This window comes from Protopterus annectens, chromosome 14.part0, assembly GCF_019279795.1.
Source record: "Protopterus annectens isolate FY-2018-M chromosome 14.part0, PAN1.0, whole genome shotgun sequence".
In the NCBI taxonomy this organism is placed as follows: domain Eukaryota; kingdom Metazoa; phylum Chordata; order Ceratodontiformes; family Protopteridae; genus Protopterus; species Protopterus annectens.
This window is the reverse complement of record NC_056748.1, coordinates 363,518,336-363,543,748: the sequence shown is the minus strand read 5'-3', so window position 1 is coordinate 363,543,748 and position 25,413 is coordinate 363,518,336. Positions and strand designations below refer to the sequence as shown.

General features: G+C 43.0%; 1 protein-coding gene across 1 annotated transcript in view; it reads right to left on the bottom strand.

Annotated features, from left to right (window-relative positions):
- The window catches only part of DNAJC9 (DnaJ heat shock protein family (Hsp40) member C9), a 670,462-nt gene extending 648,274 nt beyond the window's left edge, over positions 1 to 22,188 (bottom strand). Inside the window, exon 1 of the mRNA XM_044056088.1 lies at positions 22,044 to 22,188. The gene's annotated coding sequence lies outside the window, so the exon portion shown is untranslated. The remainder of the gene's footprint in view (positions 1 to 22,043) is intronic.
- Between the last annotated feature and the right edge of the window lie 3,225 nt (positions 22,189 to 25,413).

Below are 25,413 nucleotides of genomic sequence, written 5' to 3'. Positions count from 1 at the left end.
GATTAGAGAATGTGGTGGAAGATGGAGATACTCAGGAATTCACCCCCCCCCCCCCGATTTAACATTTGACCTAGGCTTGATAGGCACTACTACATCACCCAAAAACACAATACATACATCTTATATCACTTTCAGGTCATAATCCAATACGTTTTCTCATGGAAATGGCAGTTACTGTAGCCATACCAAAAGAAGGGAAGGATCCTGCCTCCTGTAGACTGATTTAAACCACGATTATAAGATCTTTATGGCCACGTTGGCAGGCAGACTGGTTTCCCTCCTCCCACAGCTTAAGACCAATATGGGCCTGTAAGGGGTAGGCAAATATAGTTTGGGATAGTAATGTCAGTGGCGTTAAAGGCAACACACTTGCCTTTGGTGCAGAAGGTTGTAGGTTCTATTCACACACCAGGCAGATTGACTGCTGGCACTTCAGCACAGCATCAGGGAGGTGCAGAACTCCTGAATGCGATATCCTTTGAATGAGTCATTAAATCAATGCCCCATATGCTTAAGTTGGTGGATGTAAATAATCGCACAGTACCTATACAAAAGAGTAGGGGGGTCTTATTTATTGATACATTTTACATCATATACATATATTGACAAGATTGTACAATTGTTTAAAATAATTTTCAGTTTTTAATTTTTTTACACAAACTAAACTATTGTTCATATGTACATACATCTTACTTATACCTCCACTTTTTTCCATATTTATAATCTAATTTTTTTAAAATATTAATGACAATGTCCAATTTCCATTAAACAGTTTCATTTATCCTTTCATTTCATAATATCCATGTTACGCAAAACACTTTTATCCAAATCCAATTCTGACTCTTTGCTTACATTGTCATACTAACCAATCATATCCATTAAAAAAAATAAATAAAATAATATGTACTTAATTTGTTCCACAATTAAACTCTTACATTTCAAAAGCACACATTCTGCAATACAAACATTCTTTCACTTTTCTTTTTGTAGGGCCTCTTTGCTTTTACTGTTAATTTTTATTCCCAATCTCCATAAAATCTTGACATTCGACATTTATGACTATACCATTTCTTTCTTTAATTGATCTGATATTTTCTTCTGGAATAGTTTTATACCACGTTCTATCATCTTCCACTTCAGTCTTAATTTTCCCTATTTCTTTGTTATAATATTGCTTCACTCATTACTTTCTAATCATTTACCACAATTCGTCATACTTATATATTTGAATACTCTTTCTTATTAAATTCACCCCCCCCCCCCGTTTAACCATTTCAACTCAATACAAATTTGATGATGCAGCATACACTACTGGATTCAACATACCTAATCCTCCTCCTCTTTGTTCACTTATGATACGCCCCTTTTATTTAACAGGGTTTAATCTAGATCCCCATATAAATGAGAAAAAAAATATTTCTAACAAAAGATTTCTAATATCTTGATAAATATGCCATCATATTTACTAATATTGAATTACTCAAACTTTCTCATAACTTAATCTGTACACTTTCCATAACTCAAACATCTTTCAATTCCTTTAATATATCCCATCCCTTTCTACTGTCTTCTTTACCAAACTATTTCTAAAAAACAGATATTTCTTTCTTACAGAATTATATACCTGCTATTTTTATTATGTTCCCCACCCCTTTATTTTTTTCTTTGTTTAAAGGAAAAGGGTAAGACCTTAGATAATCTAAATAACTTCTCTCATCTATTCTATTTTTATTAGTTATATCATCTGTGTACGACATCATAACCGGGATCTCCACATCTTTATGAATAAGCTTTGCATTCTTCGATTCATTTCCCTGACTACTATATTCATAACTAAGGCAAATACTGTTCTCATAGGACGCCCTTATCTTATGCCATTATTCGTGTCTATTTCTTAACTTAACCAACCATTCACTAAAATTCTAACTTTATTATAACATGCTGTCGTACAAACTTGAGCGATATTAGCAATAAAATTAAGCATTTCCATCTCCCACAGCATAACATGTTGTACAGAGTCAACCATTATTAATATCACCTACCATAACGTTTGTATCTTCTTTCTTCTTTGCAACATCATCCACGATGATTCCTCTAACTATAATTCATAGCTCGACATCCTTTTCCTTTCATATCATATACACATTCCTCATTTCACATTGTTTCTTGTTCTCACATCTTTTCTGTATTATTTTCATAAACATCTTATAGTCTGCATTACTTACAACTATTGGTCTTCAACTCTTTAATCCACACCCCCCCCCCCCCGTATAAAGTTTTAGTATCCCACTACATAATTCCTTATGACTGAAATTTTCAACCATTCATTACACATGCATAAATACTTTTTTCAGCCATTCTTCTACATTTTTATACATTTCAAACCCAATTCCATCCTGACACACTGCAAGTTCTACATTTAAACTGTTCAAACTCCTTTTCTAATTCATATAGTGCAATCTCTTTTTCAAATTCTCTATTAATTTGTTTGAAGAATTTTTTGTTTTTACTTTCCAAGTCATTCCACTTTGTCTCTTTTTCTTACTAAAGATTTCTTCCACTTAACATGTGCAGGTATATCTCTGAGGGTCCGTATATCAAGGTTGACACTTTAGATAGAACATTAAAAGTGCCCGGGTTTGTTAATTGTAACACCCAGGGCGTTGTTTACATTAGTATGTGTTCTGCATGCCCTGCCTTTTATGTGGGAATGACTACCAGGTGTTTAAAAACTAGAATTAGGGAACATATTTACAGTATTCGTAAGAAAGATGACACCAACGCTTTGTATAAACATTCTGTTTCTTGTTCCTCTTTTAACAAATTTTTGTTTTCGATGTTAGAAGTTTGTCATTCCGACATGAGAGGAGGTGATTTTAAGAATTATTTAGAGCAGAGGGAGACTATTTGGCAAATAATATTAAAATCTGACATCTCTCCTGGTCTAAATGACACTATTAATGTTAAATGCTTTTTGAAATATCGCAAATTACACATTAACAAAGGTTGTGATTTCACCTCCTTTTTTAATTAAATTTTTGCTGTGTTTTTAGATCATTATTATTATTAAATTAGTGAGTTAATTGTTAATTAAGAGTGTTATTTAAGGTTGATTGTGTGGTATGTTAATCATTCTGATGAAGTCTTTGGACGAAAGCGGACAATAAACTGCAGTACGCTATTTCTTGGTTTGGAATTTTATTTTGGCGCCTTGGTCTGTGGTATATTTTATTTTGTTTTGTTTTCAGCCGTTATACAGCCCGCGCCAGCCAAAAAACTCCTTGATCTAAGACTCTACCCACAGCCCCCCTCTCTCCATTACCTCAGATTGAGTTTGTAGATTATACATAGGAATTATAAGCAGAAGTAAATATCTATGGGAATAACCCTATGGAAACCCAGGACAAGGGTTCAATCCCCCAGGAAATCTACAGGAGGGGGAAGGTGGGTGGGATGTCCAGAATGAGCAAAGATTGACAACATGGATGGAAGGTTATTATGAGTACATAACTTCTTTACCTGATGTTATCAATCTTCGTTCATTCTTGAAAAATGTGACAAGAGTCCCCAACTACTTCAGACCCTGGGTGGCTTTATGAAAGGATATTCCTGAGAACCAAAGAGCCAAAGGATGTTCTTCCCCTGGAGACCATATCCAATTTGTAATGAGTGATAAAGGTACAAGATGTAGCCCAAGTTGCAGATGCACAAATTTCATCCATAGAAGCTTTTGATTGAAAAAGCTGCTGATGTGACAACTGATCTGGCTGAATGTACTTTAACAAGTGCAGGGAACTTTTGGTTGTTATGCGAGTAAATAAAGGTAATCTCTCAGCCATTTAGATAAGGTCACTTTTGATGCAGCTTGTCCCACCGCTGGGCCAGAAAAGGAAATTAACAACCGATCTGATTTCCTGGACTCAGTCCTGTTCAGGTAAAAATGTAGTTGCCTATGCACATCCAGTAAGTGTAAGCAATATTCACCTTTGTTAGAAAATTTGGAGAAGAAAACTCTGAACTCAGTAGTTTAATATTTGATTCAAAGACCACCATAGGAAGAAAAGAAGGGTTAGTTCTCAATGACACTCCATCTTTATGAAAAATGATGGAATGGGTGTTTTGCACATAATACCTGCATCTCAGAAACTCTTCTGGCAGAAGTGATGGCTACTAGAAAAATAGTTTTCCAGGAAAGGAATGCGAGATGGCAAGTGGCCGCTGGTTCAAAGGGAGGTAGCACTAAAGACTGCAAAACCAAGGTTAGATCCCATGGAGCTAAGAGATCTTTGAATTAAGGTTTTAAATGCAAGGCACCTTTTAGAAAGACCTTGCATTGGCGATGGGATATTAAAGAATCATCTTATCCAATGAGAAAATTAGAAACGGCTGTTAAATGAACTCAAAGTGGAAGTAGAAGCCCCTTGGTCAAAAAGGGTGGCTAAAAATTCCAAAACTTTTTCAACAGGTGCTGAACAGGGGTCAGGTCCAAGTTGTTTTCAGAAGCCCCAATTAAAAATCCCATCCATTTACTGGAATAGAGTCTCCTGGTGGAAGGTCTATGGGAAGCCAGAAGAATTTTTTTTACGGGGAAGTTCCATTATTCTGCCTGGTAACTAACATAATTGGAGGATTTCTTGACTACATCGACCAGGATAGATCCTTTCTGCAACATCCTGTTACCAAGATCGGGCGAGTCATCAGATGAGATAGGATGGACCATTGGGAGGCTAAAAGCCATTGAAGTATCCCCATGTGAAATCTCACCAAGGGAGCAAGGGTGATGCCCACCGCCACAGATTCTAGGGCTTGAAGGACAAGTAGAGCGGCCACTTTGTTTCTCATTAAAATGAGCTGTACTTGAGACCTTATCTTTTGAAGCCTGTGAAAGGGTAGAGAAGCTATACATGAAACTATGTTGAGGCTGGCTCCTATAAATTCTAGGTCCTGAGTGGGAGACAGCTGTGACTTCCTTTTGTTGACTGATCTGCCCAGGGCACTGAACAAGTATATAATGAAATCAGTGGCTTAAAGCAGTAAATGCCTGGTAGGGGCGATGAGGAGCCAGTCATCAAGTTAAGGAAACACTCAGAACCTGTGTAGTCTCAGATGAGCCGTGACTGCTGCCATGCATTTGGTGAACACACTGGGGGGTATGGTGAGGGCAAAGAGCAGCACTCTGAACTGATAATGACTGGCCCCTATCCGAAAGCGGAGATAGTTTGAGCGTTTGTCCATCCTTATGTGGTAATACGCATCTTGAAGGTCTATACAGCACATCCAATCACATTTCCCCTAGAAAGGGGAGAAGAAACTGAAGAGCGACCATCCAGAATTTTGTCTGCTGCACAAACTTGTTCAGAAGGCCGAGGTCCAGTATTGGCCTCCAATCCCCCGTCTTCGTTTGCACTAAAAAGAAGCTGGAGTAAAATCCGGACCGTATCTGGTCTGGCGAGTCTTCTTGGATGACTTTTTCTAGCAGCTTTTGAACTCTGCTTGATCCCCGACTGGGTGGAACATAGGGATTTTTCTTAGTGATCTCAGGAAACGGGTATGTGATAGCCTCTGGTAATGATTCTCTGCACCCAAGAGTCGAAGGTTATTTATATTTGTCACCAGGCTGTACAGTGCAGTGAGAGTCTTTCCCAGACTGCTTCGAGAGGTAAGCAATTGGGCCTCCTTTCAGAAACGATGTGGGTTGTCCAGAGAGTGTCTCATGAAGCAGAGGTGACCTGCGAAACCAGGGTTCCAAGGAGTCTTCCATCCGAGCTCCTCCCTCTGCCCAGAGCGAAGCTGCTGCCACGCGTGTACTGAAAAGGCCCCTGGGAGTTTCTGAATCACATCTTTACACTCCTCCGATTCTTGGAGTAAGATCGCCAAGGAGTAGAAAAAAAGGAATGCCCACAGCAGACAGGGTCTTTCCATCCTTCTCACTCCTGGCTATTGTGACCTTCACCTTGGGGGCGAACAAATGTGATCCGTCAAAAGCAGCATTGATGAAGAAGACTTGAACGGCTCTACAAATTCACACAAGCGCATCCAGGTGTTACGGCAATGCCGGAACCCATTGTTCTGGTTGTCCCTTCAGCTGGGTGTGCAATGAGCCGCATGGATGAGTTCGATACAGACTCTAGGGTGGTTAGCCGACAGGCGAAATTGTCCTGCATCCTGTCAGGCACTGCTCCTGCAAGAGTATCTCATAACTCCTTAATCAGATCTCTCCGTCAGTAAAATGTGCCATGAAGTTCATGGACCTGAATGTGAAGGTTGATGAAACATATACCCGCTTTCCAAATCTGTCCATCGTCCTCGACTCCCAGTGAGGAGGGTGGACAGTAGAACTCTTATCAGCGAGTTCTTTCTTGGTGGCAGCTACCACCACGACATTGACTGCTAAAGCCTTGGCCCAATGTTGGTGGTCTTCAGGAGGTGATAACATTTTGTCCGGTCTCCAGGGAATAGGCTCTATGGAGTCAAGGGGCCTTACAAACTTGTTGTGCAATCAGAACACTGAATGCTTGCAAGTACACGGATTCCTCTGAGAACAGGTCTTGGGGCTTCCAGTTACCCCTCTGCTTGAGAATCTCTAGGATGTCTCCAAAGGAGAAATCTGTCTCCTCGGTGACAAATTCTTCCAGGGGTTTCCTCTTGCACGTCTTCTTACGGGCTGGTTCCTCAGCAGGGATCTCTGACAAAGACTCCAGAAAAGAGGGGGCCCTTTGCAGGGGTAACCTGAAGCGTCGCTTCTCGCTGTTCTGCCGTGGAAATCAGTGTCAGCTCTGGACCAGAAGATATAATAATGTGACACTCCAATGCAGGAGGAACCAGCTGAGAGCTTGCAGAGGCTAAAGCTTTCTCCATAACCTAGAAGTTAGGACCCCCCTGAGGTGGACTGGGAGCCCAGAACAGAGAAAGAACTCCTTGAAACTGGGATCACACTCCACTCAGAGTCTGCCTTCTGAAGCAGGAATCAGGGATGGACCCACAACGACAAGGTTCCGAGAGCCAAGGTTGGTTCGGTATAAAAAAAAGCCAATGAAAGAACCCCGGAATTGACAGTGGAGTCTTGGTCCCAAGAATCTGTCGGTTCCCAGGATGGAACCGAAGAAGTCAGAGCAACATCCGGTGCCAAGGTAGAGATGCCCAATGGCACCAGAACAGCTGGTACCACGGGATTGAAGTGCTGGGCTCCGAAGCTCAGGTGAAAAGCCAGAGGAGTCGTCCTTGGAGAAGATACCCCAACTCCAGGACAGAGAAGGGTCTGGAATACCCCTGGCCACCAACAACTGATCCACCAATCTCACAGTGTCTACCCCGGAGAGATTCCTGGAGGATCGAACGGACAATCGGGGACTCCGGTCATTCCAGAAAGGGATTGGGCAACTGGTCCGCAAAAGGGTCTATGGAAGGTGAATACCTCATCATGGGAAAAAGATTTGGTCTAGTTTCGCCACCAAGGGGATGAGCAGAGACTGTTGAAGTATTGTTGGAGAAGTCAGCACAGAGCCAGAAACTAAAGAAGGTGGTGCCGAGGCTGGTGCCAAAGGCACAGTAGTGGTAGTAGTCGGCGACGAGGATCCTTTAAGTTGAAGTTCCAGTACCTTTGCTTTCGGTTCCATGGAGGTAGTCAGAACCATAGTCTTATGTTTTTGTGCCATCAATGCCATGGGGGACGCAGGTACCGAGTGGCTCTTCTTGACAGGGTCTGATTTGGGATCAGACATGAACAAAGCTTCAAAAGGTAGTTTTTAACAAGCCCTTCAAAACGAGCTTATTCAGATGCTCGACCATGGCCAGGTTACTAAAGGCCTGGTAGATGTCACAATTTTGATCAAGATGTGGAGCTCCTAGACAATAAGCACACATCAGAATTGGGCATCTTTCTTCCACAGTCTCGGTACTGTTTAAATCCAGAAAAAGAAGTTATGTTCTTACCATAACATTCCATCTGTGCTGCTCATTTTCATTCATTACTGATGGGTGTCAGTTCGAGTCGGCCTTATAACAAGCTAGTGCCAGCCAAAAAACTCTCGAGCTAAGCTTTACCCATTGTGTCCCTCTCCCTGTTACCTCAGATCGATTTTGCCTGTGGTAAAGGAAGCAGAGGCTTTTTCTGAGCAGGTCCCCTAATGCGGGATCTGGACCAAATCAGAACCTCCAGGAACCCCATGGAGGGGGAAGGAGGGTGAGACGTAATGAATGAATGGAGATAAACACTACAGCCACTGGGGATGCACAAGCCAGTGCATTTCTTTGTGCCGGTCCCAAGCCCAGATAAATGGGGAGGGTTGCGTCAGGAAGGGCATCCGGCATAAAATTTTGCCTAATCATACATGCAGACAACAGTACAGATATTCATACCGGAACGGTCGAGGCCCGGGTTAACAACAACCACCACCAGTACTCTTAGCCCACAGTGTAATGGCAGAAATTGGGCAACTGTTGGCCGAAGAAGGAGAAGAGGGGGAAGGCATGCCCGAAGGCAGGTAAAGGCTAGGACTGTGATAGTGAGGGTTGGAACTTTGAATGTTGGCAGTATGACTGGTATAGGGAGAGAGCTAGCTGATATGATGGACAGAAGGAAGGTTGGTATATTGTATGTGCAAGAGACCAGATGGAAGGGGACCAAGGCTAGGTGTATCGGAGGCAGGTTCAAATTGTTTTATCATGGTGTGGATGGGAGGAGAAATGGAGTAGGTGCTATCCGGAAGGAGCAGTATGCCAAGAGTGTTTTGGAGGTGAAAAAAAAAAAAAAAAAAAAAAGAGTGCCGGATAGAGTGATGTTTATGAAGCTGGAAATTGGTGGTGTAATGATGAATGGTGTTAGTGCATATGCTCCACAAGTTGGGTGAGTGATGGATGAGAAAGAAAAATTTTGGAGTGAGTTGGATGAAGTGGTGATGACTGTACCCAAGGGTGAGAGACTGGTGATTGGAGCAGATTTCAGTGGGCATGTTGATGAAGGGAACAGAGGGGATGAGGAAGTGATGGGTAGGTATTGTGTTAAGCAAAGGAATGCAGAAGGTCAGATGGTAGTGGATTTTGTGAAAAGGATGGACATGGCTGTGTTGAATATGTATTTTAACAATAGGGAAGAGCACAGGGTGACATACAAGAGTGGAGGAAGATGCACACAGTTGGACTATATCTTATGTATAAGGGCCATTCTGAAGGAGATTGGAGACTGTAAAGTGGTGGCATGGGAAAGTGTAGTTAGGCAGCATAGGATGGTGGTTTGTAGGATGACACTGGTGATCAAGAAGAGGAGGAGGAGTGTGAGGGCAGTACCAAGGATCAAATGGTGGAAACTGAAAAAGGGTAATTGTGAGGTGGAGTTCAGGGAAGAGTTAAGACAGGCACTGGGTGGCAGTGAAGAGTTACGGAATAGCTGGGTAACTACAGCAGAGCTAGTAAGAGAGATGGCTAGAAAGGTGCTTGGTGTGACATCTGGAAAGAGGAAGGAGGACAAGGAGACCTGGTGGTGGAATGAAGAAGTACAGGAGAGTATACAGAGAAAGAAGTTGGCGAAGAAGTGGGATTGTCAGAGAGAGATGAAGAAAGGAGTATAAGGAGATTAGGTGCATGGCAAAGAGAGAGGTGGCGAAGGATAAGGATATGAAGAGTTGTATGAAAGGTTGGACACCAAGGAGAAAGAAAAGAACCTGTACCGATTGGCTAGACAGAGGCACCGATTGGCTAGACAGAGGTACCGAGCTAGTAAAGATGTGCAGCAGGTAAGGGTGATAAAGGATAATGAGGGAAATGTACTCACAAGCGAGGAGAGTCTGTCGAGCAGATGGAAAGACTACTTTGAGGGGCTGATGAATGAGAGGGAGAGAAGGTTGGATGGTGTGCAGATAGTGAATCATGAAGTGCAGTGGATTAGCAAGGAGGAAGTAAGGATAGCTCCAGGATGAAGAATGGAAAGGCTGCTGGCCCAGTGACATATCTGTGGAAGGTGTTTAGGTGAAATGGCAGTGGAGTTTTTAGCTAGATTGTTTAATGAAATCTTGGAAAGTGAGAGGATGCCTGACGAATACAGAAAAAGTGTTTTGGTACTGATTTAAGAATAAGGGTGATGTGCAGAGCTGTAGTAACTACAGAGGGATTAAATTGATCAGTCACAGCATGACGTTATGGGAAACAGTAGTGGAAGCTAGGTTAAGAAGGGAGATGATGATTAGTGAGCAGCAGTATGGTTTCATGCCAGGAAAGAGCACTACAGATGAAGTGTTTGCTCTGAGAGTGTTGATGGAGAAGTATAGAGGTCAGAAGGAGTTGCATTGTGTCTTTGCGGACTTACAGAAAGCATATGACAGGGTGCCTAGATAGTTGTGGTATTGTATGAGGAAGTCGGAGTGACAGACGTATGTAAGAGTGGTACAGGATATGTACGAAGGTAGTGTAACAGCGGTGAGGTCTGCGGTGGGAGTGACGGATGCGTTTAAGGTGGAGGTGGGATTACTTCAAGGATCAGCTCTGAGCCCTTTCTTATTTGCAATGTTGATGGACAGGTTGACAGACGAGATCAGAAAGGAGTCCCTGTGGACTATGATGTTTGCAGATGACATTGGGATCTGTAGTGAGAGTAGGGAACAGGTGGAGAAGACCCTAGAGAGATGGAGATATGCTCTAGAGAGAAAAGGAATGAAGGTCAGCAGGACTAAGACAGAATGTGTATGTGTGAATGAGAGGGAGGACAGAGGAACAGTGAGGATGCAGGGAGTACAGGTGGCGAAGGTGGATGAGTTTAAATACTTGTGATCAACAGTTCAGAGTAATGGTGAGTGTGGAAGAGAGTACAGGCAGGATGGAGTGAGTGGAGAAGAGTGTCAGGAGTGATTCTTGACAGACTAGTACCAGTAAGAGTGAAAGGGAAGGTCTACAAGAGGGTAGTGAGACCAGCTATGTTATATGGGTTGGAGACAGTGGCACTGACAAAAAGGCAAGAGTCAGGGCTGGACGTGGCAGAGTTAAAGATGTTAAGATTTGGACTGGGTGTGACGAGGGTGGACAGGATTAGGAATAAGTATATTAGAGGGTCAGCCCAGGTTGGAAGGTTTGGAGACAAAGCCAGAGAGGCAAGATTAAGTTGGTTTGGACATGTGCTGAGGAGGGATGCAGAGTATATATTGGGAAAAAGATGCTAGGGATGAAGCTGCCAGGTAAACAGGAAAAGAGGAAGGCCTAAGTTAAGGTTTATGGATGTGGTGAAAAATGACATGCTGTGTGACAAAGCAAGATGCAGAGGAGAGGAAGAAATGGAAACAGATTATCCACTGTGGCGACCCCTAACGGGAGCAGCCGAAAGAATAACACAGATGGAACATTATGGTAAGAACATAACTTTTTTATCTGATGTTGTTAATCTTCATTCATTCTCTACTAATGGGACAGACTTCCTAGCTACTTTATGTCCTGGGAGGCCCTTATGGAAGGAGAAAAATCTTGATGATTGGATGGGAGATAGGAAATTCACCCCAGGGATCACTTCTGTGGCTCTGCTCGACAGTGGCACAGGAAAATAATTTTCTTGGGTGGCGAAAGCCAGGGTACCTTTTGGCTAGGCTTATATAGGCCATAGGGCCAACAGCCTAGTACATACCTACCATTGAACCAAAGGATGCTCTCCTCCTGGAGACCAAATCCCAATTTGTAATAATTGATAAAAGGTATGAAGGGTAGCCCAAGTTGCAGCTGCACAGATATCATCCATTGAAGACTTTGAGTGAAAAGCAACAGAAATCGCCACTGAACTGGTAGTGTGTGCTTTGACCTTGCTGAGTAGAGGAATTTTATTATGTTGGTAGACAAAGGACATACAATTTCTCAACCACTTAGATAAGGCCACTTTAGAAACAGAGTTTCCAATTTAGGACCTGAATAGGAAACAAACAACCTGTCTGAATTACGTATCGATTTAGTTCTGTCCAGATAAAATCGTAATTGTCTATGTACATCCAGCAAATGAAGGAAATATTCTCCTTCATTTGAGTGGTTAGAAAAAAAGACTGGGAGGTCAATTGTCTGGTTAACTGTCAATTCTGAAATAACGCTGGGCAGAAAGGAAGGGTTAGTCTGGAGTGATACTCTGTCCTTATGAAGGACCATGTAAGGGAGTTTTATGCACAAGGCATGAAACTCAGACATGCGTCTTGCTGAGGTGATGGCTACTAAAAATAGTGACTTCCAGGATAAGAACTTTACATCGCAAGTGGCAGCAGGCTCGAAAGGTGATAGTGTCAGGGATTGCAGTGCTACTGTTAAACTCCAAGGTTTGATCGGTTCTTTGAAGGGTGGTCTGATATGCGAGACCCCTTTCAAGAAGGTTTCACAGAGATGATGGCAGATTAAGGATGAGTCTTGGAATCCATTACGGAAGTTTGAGATAGCAGCCAAGTGCACTCGAATGGTGGAGACTCCTGATCCTGAATGATGAAGACCTGACAAATAATCCAAAACCACACTAACAGGAGCTGAGCAAGGGTCTAGTTCTCTCTGTCGGGACCAAATAAAGAATCTTTTCCACTTGCTGAGATAGATTTTCCTGGTAGATGGTTTATGTGAAGTCAGGAGGTAAGGTTATTCTGCCTGGCAATTACTGAAGTGCAGAATATCATAGCCAGAGGTTGAGACTGGATATGTTTCGGTGGATCAACCCCTGCAGGTGAGAGATCAATTCCGGAGTTGGAGCCAAAAATCCATGGTTGGCATACTAGGCCAAGCCAAAGGAAGGGAAACCAAACTTGTCAGGGCCAGCAGGGTGCAAGGAGTATTATTCTGCTTCTTTAGAAAATGTGGGATCAGGGGAAGGGGAGGGAAAGCATACAGAAGTCCTGTGGGCCAATCTTGTATTAGAGCATCCCTCGCAGAATCTCCCTGTGGAAGAATTAGGGCAAAGTAGCTGCTGCATTTGTGATCTGCTGGAGAGGCAAATAAGTCACAGCAAGGCTGGCCCCAGTGGCTGAAGATCTTCACCGCTATGGTTGAATTGAGGGACCACTCGTGACACAAGGGGATACATCTGCTCAGTTTATCTGCAATCACGTTGGAATTCCCAGGAATGTGCATTGCTATCAGAAAGCAGATGGAAGCTATCGCCTATTGTCAAATTCTCATGGCCTCTTGACAACGGGTAGGAGTTGGTTCCCCCTTGCTTGTTGATGTACCAGACCATTGACATACTGTCGGACTGGATAGCATTTGTCCCTGACGAGAGGACAGATTAGAATGCTTGCAACACCAGAAGCACTGCCCTCAGTTCTAGAACATTAATATGCAGGTTGGCCTCCATGGTTGACCACGTGTCTTGGACCGTCTTTCCCTGAAAGTGCCCCCCACCCTATCAGAGAAGCATCCGTGGTCACTATGGCCTTGGGTTGAGATGGGGGAGAAAGGGCGACTCCATATGTCTTTCTGGCTTCATCCATCAAGTTAAATCTTGTTTGCATCAATTTGTTATACGGATCTGAAAGGACAAAGGATGATGCGAAGTGGACCAGTGTGTTAGTAGGAGCCACTGAAGAAGCCTCATGTGTAGTCTCGCTAGAGGAACTACTGTAATTGATGCTGCCATTGATCCTAGAAGTTGAAAGACAGCCCGAGCTGGAACTAAGTCTTGAGAGTATCACCCGAAGTTGGAACCTCAGTCTCTCTAATTTGAGATCTGGAAGGGAGACTAGGCAAGATTGGGTGTTAAAAGTTGCTCCTATAAATTTCAAGGTTTGAGAAGGCGTCAACTTACATTTCTCCCTGCTTAGAGAGATTCCTAGGCATTCTGCTAGTTTTAAAGTGCAATTTAAGGCTGTAACCAGTAGACGTTTGGTGGGGGCGGTAAGCAGCCAATCATCTAAGTATGGAAACACTCGGAATCCTTGCAGTTTCAAGTGAGCTGTTACCACTGCCATGCATTTGGTGAACACTCTGGGGGCTGTAGAGAACCCAAAGGGTAGCGCCCGGAACTGGCAATGATTGGCTCCCAGCCAGAAGCAAAGAAATCTTTTGGAGCATTTGTCCATTTTTATGTGGTAATACGCATCCTGAAGGTCTACTGAGCACATCCAATCATCTTTCTCCAGGAAGGGTAGGACAGACTAAACAGTGACCATCCGGAATTTTGTTTGATTGAAAAATTTGTTCAGAATGCCGAGATCCAAAATTGGTCTCCAGTCTCCTGTCTTTTTTTGCACTAAAAAAGAACCTTGAGTAAAATCTGGACCCTATTTGGTCTGGTGGGACTGCTTGGATGACTCTTTTAGAGACAGCTTTCTTATCTCTTGAGCTGCTGCTTCCCTTTGATGGGACAAAACGTCGGGAATTTGTCTTGATGGCTTTGGATAAATATTGAATGGTATACGATAACCTCTGGCTATATTCTGCACCCAAGAATCTGTAGTTATTGTTTGCCAGGCAGGGTGGTGCAGAGAGAAACGCCCCCCCCCCGACTTCTTCCAGAGGAAAGCAATCAGGCCGCTCTTTAGGAGTGCTGGTATGGCTGTCCAGAGAAAGAATCTTTGGACCCCTGGTTATGTGGACTCCCTCTGCCTCTGTAGGGGCGTCGTCCTGATGAGGTACCCCCTCTGGCCCGGGGAGTAAACTCACGTGTGTCAAAGAAAGTACCTTGGGATGTCTTGTACCACATCTTTCCACTCCTCCGATTCCTAGAGTAGGGTCGTTGTGGGGGGTGGTGGAAAAACGTATACCCAATGGCAGACAGGGTCTTGCTGCCCTTTTTACACCTAGCCAACGCATCTTTCGCTTTTGGGCCAAAAAGGGAAGAAGCTTCCACTGGAGCGTTAAGAAAGGAAGACTTAAAAGGGTCCGCAAAGTCACAAAGGTGCATCCAGGCATGACATCTCATGACAACACCTGAACCCACAGCTCTAGCCACCCCTTTGGTAGCATGAAAGATTAACTGCATGGACAAGATGGATATGGACTTCCAGGGTCGCAAGCTGCGAGGCACCTTTGTCATATACCTTGTCAGAAAAGAGTTAAGAGATTAGGTCTCTCTAAAGCCTAGTAAAAAAAGTGTGCCTAGTAATTCTAGGACCGAATGGCAAAGGTCGATGAGGCAAAACACTCACTTCCCTAACCTGTCCACCACCCGAGACTCTCTGTTTGGGGGGCGGGGGTGGACAGTCTAGCCCTCCTCAGCGAGCTCTTTCCTAGTGGCCGCCGCCACCATCATAGCATCTACCAGTAGGCCTTTGGACAAGTGTGGACTTTCTTCAGGCGGGGACAAAATTTTGTCTGGTCTATGGGGGATCAGGACTCTTCCACGTGAGCTGCATGACGAGTTGGACTAGTTCATCTGCAGGCGAGGTCATCCAAGAAGTAGAGGGTCGAACACAAAAAGCCTGCAAGAATACAGACTCCTCAGAAAAAGGGTTGGTGGGCATCAACTCTCTCCGCTGCTTTAAAATTTCCAGTACGTCTCCAAAGGTGACATGCTCAGGGGCGACCATGGGAACCCCTCCCTTTTATCGTAGTCCGTATTTTCGGTGAGGGATCTTTCAGGGGAGTCCAACTGCTTCCTCTTGCACAATCTCTTACATGGTACCTCTTCAGCAGGGGCTTTTGACGAGGACTCCTAAGAGAGGGCCCCCTGCATTAGGGTTTTTTTGAGGCTCTTGCACTTGATGTCCCGATGTGATGGCCTGTGTCAGCTGCAGTTCAGAGGGAGAACGTATCTGGAATTCCAACGCCGATGGTTTGCCTACAGAGGCAAAGGTGGCCCTCTCCATCACTTGGAAAGCTGGCCCGCCTGAAGAGGGGTGGGAGCTCGAAACTGAGAAGGACAACCTCGGAACCGGGGTAACTCCCAACTCCAACAAGCCCACTGCCAAGGAAGGAGCCCGAAGAGGACTTGGTACAGCCAAGACTCCCGGAACTGTAGATGGCGTCGTAGAAAAAAATTGTAATATGGGGTCACGGTGCAGGCAGCCCAGTCACGATCCCAAGGATGGCTTGGCTCCGAGTCAGTCGATAACCAAAGGGTCGGCTCCGGACCCACGGTGAGGTCCCCGAGGGGCAATCGGGCCACTCCAAGAAAGGGCTATATTGCTGCCCAGAGAATGAATCTGCTGTAGGGGAGTATCCGGTCCGAGGTACAGTTTCTCCTATCAGAACCGTGGTCTCAGGACCAATAAGGTGTATAGGGAGGGGGGAAGTGACCGGTGTTGGATGTACTATTGTTGGTTCTGAATAGGATGGGGCTGAAGCACTAGTTGAAGCAATGGTCGGTGCAGTGGACATTATCGGTACCATGGCTGGTGCCCGAGGCAGTGTCACTGAAAACGGCACTGAAATAGATTACTGATGTCTTGGAACAGAGGTCGGCACTGTAAAGGGCGGTTGAGGCCCCATAGCCGAAGTCATTGGTATCAATTTAGATATTTTCAGTTTTGGTTCAGTAGAGTTTTTGCCACTACAATGAGGCGAAAGGACTCAGTGACTTCTTCTCTTATGCTCTTTCTTACGAGGGGGCGAGCCCTCTGACCCAACACACATGCTGAATGGCCTTACCCATCTCATGGCTGATAATTATGCATTACCCCTACTGAAAATAAAGGGGATCATACCATACACAATTTGAGGGAACCCACTCATGGAATAAAGCGTTCAGAAGATGCCAGTGTCCATTAGTAATACAGAGGGCAGTGCTGGGGTAAATGTTCTATTGCCCTTCACAGACCCAAGTCATATTTGAATATGGACAGGGATGAACTTTGTTTTACATGGATGGGAAGTCTGTTCCACAGCAGCTGCTCTTAGCAGTCTGTGGGATACATAGTACAGTGACAGGGCTTTGAAGCAGTCCATGTAAAACAAGTTATTTAGGCCTTGTATCCTTTTAGTAAAGTATCCTGTGGGCATTCCAGTTGTTACTTGTATATGAACAGATGCATGCCAAGAGAGATATTATACTCAATGGTTAGCCTAATGAGGGCTGAGTAAAGGGGAACAATGACATTTCTAGATCTAATCACAATCCCTTTGTTTATAAGATGTGCAATTTAAGATTTCTTATGACAAGTCGACATGTTGGTCAAACAGGTTAGGTCACCGTTCACTTAAGTTCACAATTCCTGAACAACTAGGTCGACTTTCAGGAATGTCAATGTGGTAGTTGTCTGGGGTTGACTATTAGGATGCAATAATGCATTTTTGGCATTTAGCTTCATTCCATCACTTTGGCACTATTGTTTTTCTTTGGGACAAACCTTAATGGAGGATAGCTAAATCACTTGGGGATTCAATAACTGCTCATAGCGTGCAGTCAACTGCAAACTTAAGTGAACCACAGCCTTTGGTTCATAGGGTGCCACTAGGATAACAACCACTAGGCCCTTACAAGCCTAGCCGTGCACCCTAAACCATTTGGGTTACTGGGTATGATTAGCATCTATACAGGGGGGGCATGTTAGTAGGGAAGTAACTAAGGATTTGTGGGGGGGGGTAGGATAAAACTTACTTCCGGGGGTAAATTTATGGATTTCCCACCCTACTGTCAAGGTTTCATATGAATAGGCCCAAACTATGTTTTACGTGGATGGGTAGTCTATTCATAGTGTGCTGATCCTTTCTGTATCGGCTTTTACTTCAGAGAAGTAAACATTAAACAAGAAAGGTTCCAGCTCTGAACCCTGGGGGACTCCATTGATGACTGGCATCTTTGGAGAGGTAGCTTCTCCTATTTGAATCACCTGTGTCCTGTAAGACAGGCAATCACCTGTGTCCTGTAAGACAGATGGCAATCACCCATGTCCTGTAAGACAGATGGCAATCCACCGGGTCACATAGGGGTTTATGCCCAGTCTGTTTAGCTTTTCAACTCTGCCCGAGACAGGAATTTTGTCTAATTCCTTGACCAGCTCAAGGTAAGCAGTGTGCTCTGTTTTACCTTCACCAAATGATTTGGTGACCTTTTCAAAGACCTCCAGACTGAGCATGCATGACATCCCCTTGATAAATCCAAAAGGAGCCAAGTCCACTGTTTAAAAGTTCCCTCAGTTTGTTCACTGATTAGTTCCATAAGTCTTTCCATGGTTGTGCATATGAGGCTGGTCAGACTCATGGGTACATAACTGCCAGGGTCTGTGGAAGGACCACCTTTACACAGGGGAATGTCTAACTGTACTCCGTTCACTTAGTACAAAACCTATATGGAGGCTGAATTTGAACACTTGTTAGGAGGTTGGCTAAAACATACTTTGTGCTATTTAAGATGTATCCAAGGATACTGTCATGACCCACAGATGCAGTAATTTTAGCTTTTGGACATGAATAAGATTTAGTGCATCATACTGTTTTACCAGCCATGATGCAAGTCTCTTCTAGATGAAGAATAAGTCACCTGCACTTTTTTTCTCCTGCGCAGCAGATGATCTAAACATGTGGAAGCAGTTATAGCCCTGCAGTGCTAGAGTGCTTTTTGTCATTTAAAACAAGTCTTAATCACTACACACACATCTACATCCTCCAGGATGAGGAGGGCTAATAGGAAGTGGAGTTTCTTGTTTAGCCTCCTAGCACTGATCAGTAACACTGTTACATTTTCCCTTTATTTGCTTCATTATATTGGAAGCTTTATCAGATTAGCATTGCCTAAAAAGGTACTATGGGGGGAGGACAATATCTTTGTCAATAATCAAAATCCTAGGTGGGCAGATGTAGGTAATCCATGGTGAAGCAGCAAGGTCTGTCAATATATTTCCAGGCTGACATATATTCAACCCCCCCTTTGACTGACACCAAAAACGTAGCAAACTATTCAAGTCAATTATTTATTTTTTTTTTTTTTACACATATTGTGGCAACATTCTTCCTTATACCACGCATAGCACAAGCAGAAAACTATAATTCAAAGTGGAAAGGAATTTGATGAAACGGGGGAAGCTCAAGAAACAAAGAGACTGGGATTTTGGATGTAGACCTTCAAGGAGAAATAACAATCATACAGAATATTAAGTTGTACCTATAAAGTAAAATATCCTAAGTAGTAAGCCAACATGGGATCGCTGAAAGGAGACTCTGTAGATAGGGATAACTGCAATTAGGGATATAGACAACAGGCAAGAGTGGGCTGGAATTTATTGGAGCAAATTGGCAAAGGAACCAAGGTATTGGGAGCAAATAGAGAGGGAAATATGATGCCAAGAATTTATTTGGACTGCAGGTTAGAGATTGCCTTCTCTATCAAGGATGGATATCACAGTATAGGCACAGAGAAAGAAATAGGGGGTCCTAAATGAAAGACCAGCACATCTAGTGTTTTTAGTAGAATCTAGAACAGAAGCTGCCACTAAAAAAGGAATAATTATTACAACATATAGAATATTGCATGATAACTATAACAATCAGAGAAGGTTAGAAAGGAATGGGGAGACTGGATAAGCAATTCACAAAGAAACAATTGGAGGATATAGGTGTGTCTACCAAATACGCAACAAAATTTAGTATTTTTGCTTGAACATATTTACATAGATACTTTCATAACCCAAGTAGACTTCAGAGAATTTTTCCTCAGGTAGACAGCAAATGTTGGAGGCATGACGGAGAAGAAAGAGGTAACTGGGAACACATTTTTTGTGAGTGCGGTGAGCTGGCAGACTTTTAGGGTTCCTCGCAGGATACACTGTCAGAGATGTTGGGTGGGCAGATTGGTGTGACAAAGGAGACTTTTTCCTGAGCTATGACACAATCGGAATTGCTTACACATAGTAAGGCCTTGCAGGGCAATTATGTTGACTGCTAAAAAAAGCAATTACAAGAAAATGGAAATCAAAATCTAAACCAACTATACTAGAAACGGTCAATATAGTAACAGCGATAAAACAACTGGAAAAGGCTAGGAGCAAACTACACAGGAAAACGTGGGAACAATACATACAAGGGGACGAACGAGGTTTAAAAGAAGACAAGACTTAAATGAGCTATGTAATGTCTGACTGAAAATGACTGGTTATATTATAAGTGATGTACAATGTTTGCAACTGGGAGTATGTCATTTTGGTTTGTGATGTAAAATGCTTGTAACTAGGATTGTGTCTGTATGGTCTATTTTCATTTATATAAATGTATGCTTGCCTATGTTGTAAGTGATGGTTTAATAAAGATGTTTCTTGTTTAAAAAAGGGCAGGAATTGGATAATTCATGTAATGTTGCTCAAGTTATATGATATATTGCAACATATGTGAAGTATAATATTTGTAAACTTGAATTTAATACATTTAAATGTAAATTACTCAATTAGCACTTGTGACACAGGTTAATGTGTTTAATAAAAAAGAAATGTTAGACTTATACCTGCCTGATATACAGTTCGAGAGACCCATCATGTCTCTTTTCATATAGTCCAAGGAGGTATGCTTCAAGTCATCAACACCCCCATATAATACAACAGTCATACCAGTACTTGTTCAAGGACTATCTTGACACCAGACAAGCAACTAATGTTCACTCTTTCCTTGCTCAGCCCAATAAGAAGTACATCTTCGTGTTTTATCATGGAGTCACCTATAACTAGCTCAGCATCCATGACTTTGGGACTCCTTGTGCTACGTGAGGTGATGAGCTTAACTTGCTGAGCGTACTTTGTGCCTGTGTTGTTTTGGAGGTCTTTGATGTTTAGGCAAGATAATCTTTAGAACTTCAGTATATGATAAATTATGTATACTGTGATGACCTTTTTGAGGTGTAGTGTACCGCTAACAACTTTTGTATCCGAGTTTACTGTGTGTGATATTTTTAGCAAGGACATGTGTGCTTCTCACACATTGTGATGGTGGTATATTACTGCTATGATTCTAGACCTCAGATTTTGGTCCTCTTAGATTTACTGATGCTGAGACTTTTTTGTAAGTGCATATCTTATTAAATAAATATATACAAATATTTCTGTAACTATATTGTCTGATATATAAAGACGTTCTAATGTGAGAAATAAAAAAGTGCTCTCTTTATGACTCCTTAACCGCTTGACAGTTAAGAGGTGTGCTTACATGAATGACTAAAGTAGTTTAGTGTTGGAATCATACCGCTCAAACGTCCAGATGTTTGCTTCGTATTATTGCACTGTTCCTCAAGTTGTACTTTTTTGGAAAACCACTGGGGATCGAAGTCACTGAATAATGAGACATTTCAATGTCAGACTTCATATCTTTCAGAAAAAATGCATGCCAACTCAAAACCTGTTATTCTAGCAACTTTCTAAGTCCATAAGCAATATTTAAAATCTGTTCTATTTTCCCTTGATCCACATTTCTTACGCCAAGAGATTGAGAGATATGAACCCTTATCTCGAGTTGCATGTAAGCAATGTAGTGAGAAGGGATGCATTATCTTGCTAAAGTGCCATAGACAAACTGTATGAATATGTTTGCCTCTTCACAAACGTCTAAATGTATTTTCTACAGAAGTATTAACTATCATTTTTAATACGTGTGCTTGCCTCTCAACCAACACGTACCATTCCCCACATGTTCAATCAGGAGTAGGTGTGGGCGTGGTCTAAGATAATTGGAACCGCCAATAGGCGTGGCTTCCAACTACGCAAATAACTAAGTAAGCGTGAAAAATGTTACTGCAAGTACCGCAAATAAAACTGAGCTGAGAAGCTATTATATAAGACGCAGTTATCAGTGGAAAGGGTAATTAAAACATTTCGCTCTTATAGACTACTTTTTTATCCTAACACTGTCACCTGACGTAACTCTCAAAGGGCGGAATGGTTAATATTATTTTTGATGCCATAATGACTTTGCTAAACGCTTACAGTCTGCTTATTCTACAGAATGAAATACAATAACGTGGTTTTCTGTAGCGAATCCTGCAACTCCGTATCTAATAACATATTAGCAGAAAATCCCATTAACTTAAAAGCACACAGGGACCACAGAAAACACTGCGCAGCTTCATTTTAGATTTTTATATTCGCCCAGCAAACGGAAAAAAATACGTACTAAATATGTACGAAAAAACACAGCACCAAAACCCTAACGTGTACAACTTAGTAAATAACGTGTAAAAAATCAAAACTTACCAGGTTATTAATTGTACGAAAACGTTTGAAAGAAAAAGCACCTAAACGTATAACTGACAACTTCAGAGATCTGACACCTACTGGACTGGAAGAGTACAATCTGCGCGCCAAATTCAAGGGTCCGAACAGAACTGCAGTGGTAAAAACGCGTGATAATGCGCGATCTCGCGTGGATCCGGGAAGAGCATGCCTGCATTCACTCTTTTCTGGATTAAATCGTCCGTCTTAACGAGACTTCAAATGTGAAATGTTTGCATAGAAGTTGCTAACAGACAGTTTTGACTAAGAAGCTCATGGGATCATACAACCGTACCTGTCAAGTGTACCTAATTTGGAGGAATGTTCCTTATTTTTGGGGTCTTAAAAAACTTCATGGCAACTCAAAGTTTCACATTGAAAGGTTCTGTTATACATTTTGTGTTAGCATTTTTTACTGATATTCATGGTAGCTAGAACTAAATTATAGTAGTTATTAAAAAAACTATTCTACAAGTAAAATACACATTTATCCACTCGGTGAGCTTCTTAGTTGAAGTTGTTAATAAGCTGCAAGTAAGCGCTCTACATTTTGTCCATTTCATAGGTTGATACTAGGCTATCTGCCCTAGAGCATTTATAAGCCTAGCCAGAATGTGTTTGGCTTTCGCCACACTTTTAGATTAGTTGACTGTGCCTCTGTCTAGTAGGGACATAGAAGAGATCCCAGGGGTAAACCTACGATCTCCCATCCACTCCTCAAGATTTCTCTTGAAGAGGGTCATTGAGGGGTTCTGCCTAACATGGATTGGGATTTTGTTCCAGAGTGAGGGGAGCTTCTGGGATACGAAGCTGTCCCTCCAGCATGTCCTATTTATTTCTGTGCTGAGGTTTAAGTCCCTGGAGCGTGTAGCTCTGATGGATTTGGATTTCCTGAGGTGGAGCATGTCCATTCATTCTGGGTTGGACATGGCTTTATACTCAGGCACAGATCGCCTCTGAGTAGGCGGTAAGCAACTGAGTAGAGCTGGAGTTTCTTTAGCCTAACTGCGTAGGGTATCTGTTTGAGTCCCTTGATCCTCTTGGTGAGGTACTTTTGGGGTCTTTCCAGTTGCTGCAGGTGCCAGGTAGGGTACATCCCGAATGGGGCATTGTATTCCGTTATGGGCCTGAGGAGTGATGAGTAGAGGGGCACAATAACCTCTCTTGATCTAGATGTGTACCCTTTTGTGATAAGGTGGGCTATATAGAAGGTCTTTCTAACCACTTTGGCAACGTGATTGTCAAAGGAGAGATTGCTATCTACTTGGGTCCCCAAATCCCTAATTACTTCTTCCGTACTTAATGGATTACCACCTATGTGGTAATTTGTGGGCACTTTGTTTTTCACAAAGGGGATGACTATGCACTTTTTGGCATTTAGCTTTAGGCCATGGCTCTGGCACCAGTTATCTGTCTCTGTGAGACCCTTTTGGAGGATGCTTGTGTCAGTCGGCGAGTCAATTATGGCACCCAGTTTGCAGTCATCTGCGAACTTGGTCAGCCATAGTCTTCCCGTGTTAGCCTGTACCTCAGAGAAATATATACCGAACAAGAGAGGTCCCAGGACTGAGCCTTGTGGTACGCTACTTGTAACTGGTTTAGAGTCTGACAGGGCACCTGCAATTCTGACCATGTGGGTTCTATCCCTGAGCCAGTTTGCAACCCATCTTGCGACATAGCGGTTGATATTTAAGCTGGCGAGCTTATTTATGATGCCCGAATGGGGTATTGTGTTGAAGGCTTTTGCGAGGTTCAGATAGGCTGTGTGGACTACCTTCCCTTCATCTATGGCCTTGGTGACTGTTTCAAAGAAGTCGACCAGGTTCAAGAGGCAAGATCTGCCCTTAACAAAGCCGAATTGGGTAGGATCCAGTGTTTGGAGGATCCCAATGTCTTTGTTTATGAGTTCCATGATGATACGCTCCATAGCTTTGCAGACCAGGCTAGTCAGGCTTATAGGGCGATAGTTTCCAGGGTCCGTTGTGGCACCACCTTTGTGGAGTGGGACCACTGTTGCTGTACGCCATTCCTTGGGTACATATCCTGTAGTAAGGCTGAGATTGAACAGTGACTTTATGTGAAGGTTCAGTTCTTCTTGGAGCTCGTGTAAGATGCAGCCCGGGACACCGTCCGGTCCCATTGATGCTGTGTTTTTTGCTTTGGAGAGGGCAGCTTTCACCTGTACATCTGTGATGTCAGGGAGGCTACACTCTGTTGGGATAGACATTTGCTCTTTTGGGGGGGAATGGGGGGGGGAGTTTGCACTGAACCTGTCTGTCAGGATGTTGGCAATGTCTGTGGGTTCAGTGTATTTTTTGTCATTTTGCACTAACTCAGAGCATATCTGGGAGTTGCCACCCAGGTTCCAGACATAACTAAAGAAGGCCATGTGATTATCTTTAGTGTCTTGTGCAATTTTTCTTTCGAAGCTGGCCTTAGATGATTTTATGAGGGATCGTAGTTTCTTGCTAGTACTGATCAGAGATGCCTTCCCTTTTTGGGAATTTGCTCTATCATGTAGTAGCTTCCTCCTTCTGTTGTATAGCTTATTTATGGCTGGGGTCCACCAGACAGGTCTCCTGCCTTTGGAGGAGTGATTCCTGGTTTTATTTGGGATAGCACGATCCATGCATTCCTGTAGGTGTCCATAGAATACGTTTGTAAAGGATTCTGCGGTTTGGGCCATATTTTCCACTGTCCCGGGGGCTTTGAAGGATTCCACCTCGGTTTTGAGAAGTGTGAAGTTTGCTTTTGAGAAGTTCTTCACCGTGGTTTCTTTGGCTGGGGGTGGGGACGGGATATGGATGTCCAGTGAGATTAATTTATGGTCATCTTACCAATGAGGGGTATACCTCTGGTATGGAACATAGAGTCCCCATGTTGGTGATGATCAGGTCCAATATGTTTTCCCCTCTTGTGGGAGTGGTAACCAGTTGTTCGATAGCATTTGAGTTTATAAATTCTAGGAACCTTGGGCGAGGGTGCTGGGGCTATACGAGCATGCATATGAAATTGACAACAAAAAGGAAAGCAATGCCTTTTATAAGCATTCTCTTGAATGCCCCAATTTCAAATTGTCTTTTATGGTGCTCGAACAGGTCAACCCACACATTAGAGGGGGAGACTGGGAATCTACACTTGAGTTTAGGGAGTTAATCTGGCAGCTTAAGCTTGATGCAGGAAAACCACCAGGGCTTAATGGTTTACTTAGTATAGGCTCAGTGCTCAGGCTTAGAAGGGCCAGATTATAAATGATTATAAATAATTATTAATATACATCACCCCAAACTCTCGATCATCCATGATTCTTCTTATTTCTATTTACATTGTTTTTTTTTCTGATTTTTTAAGA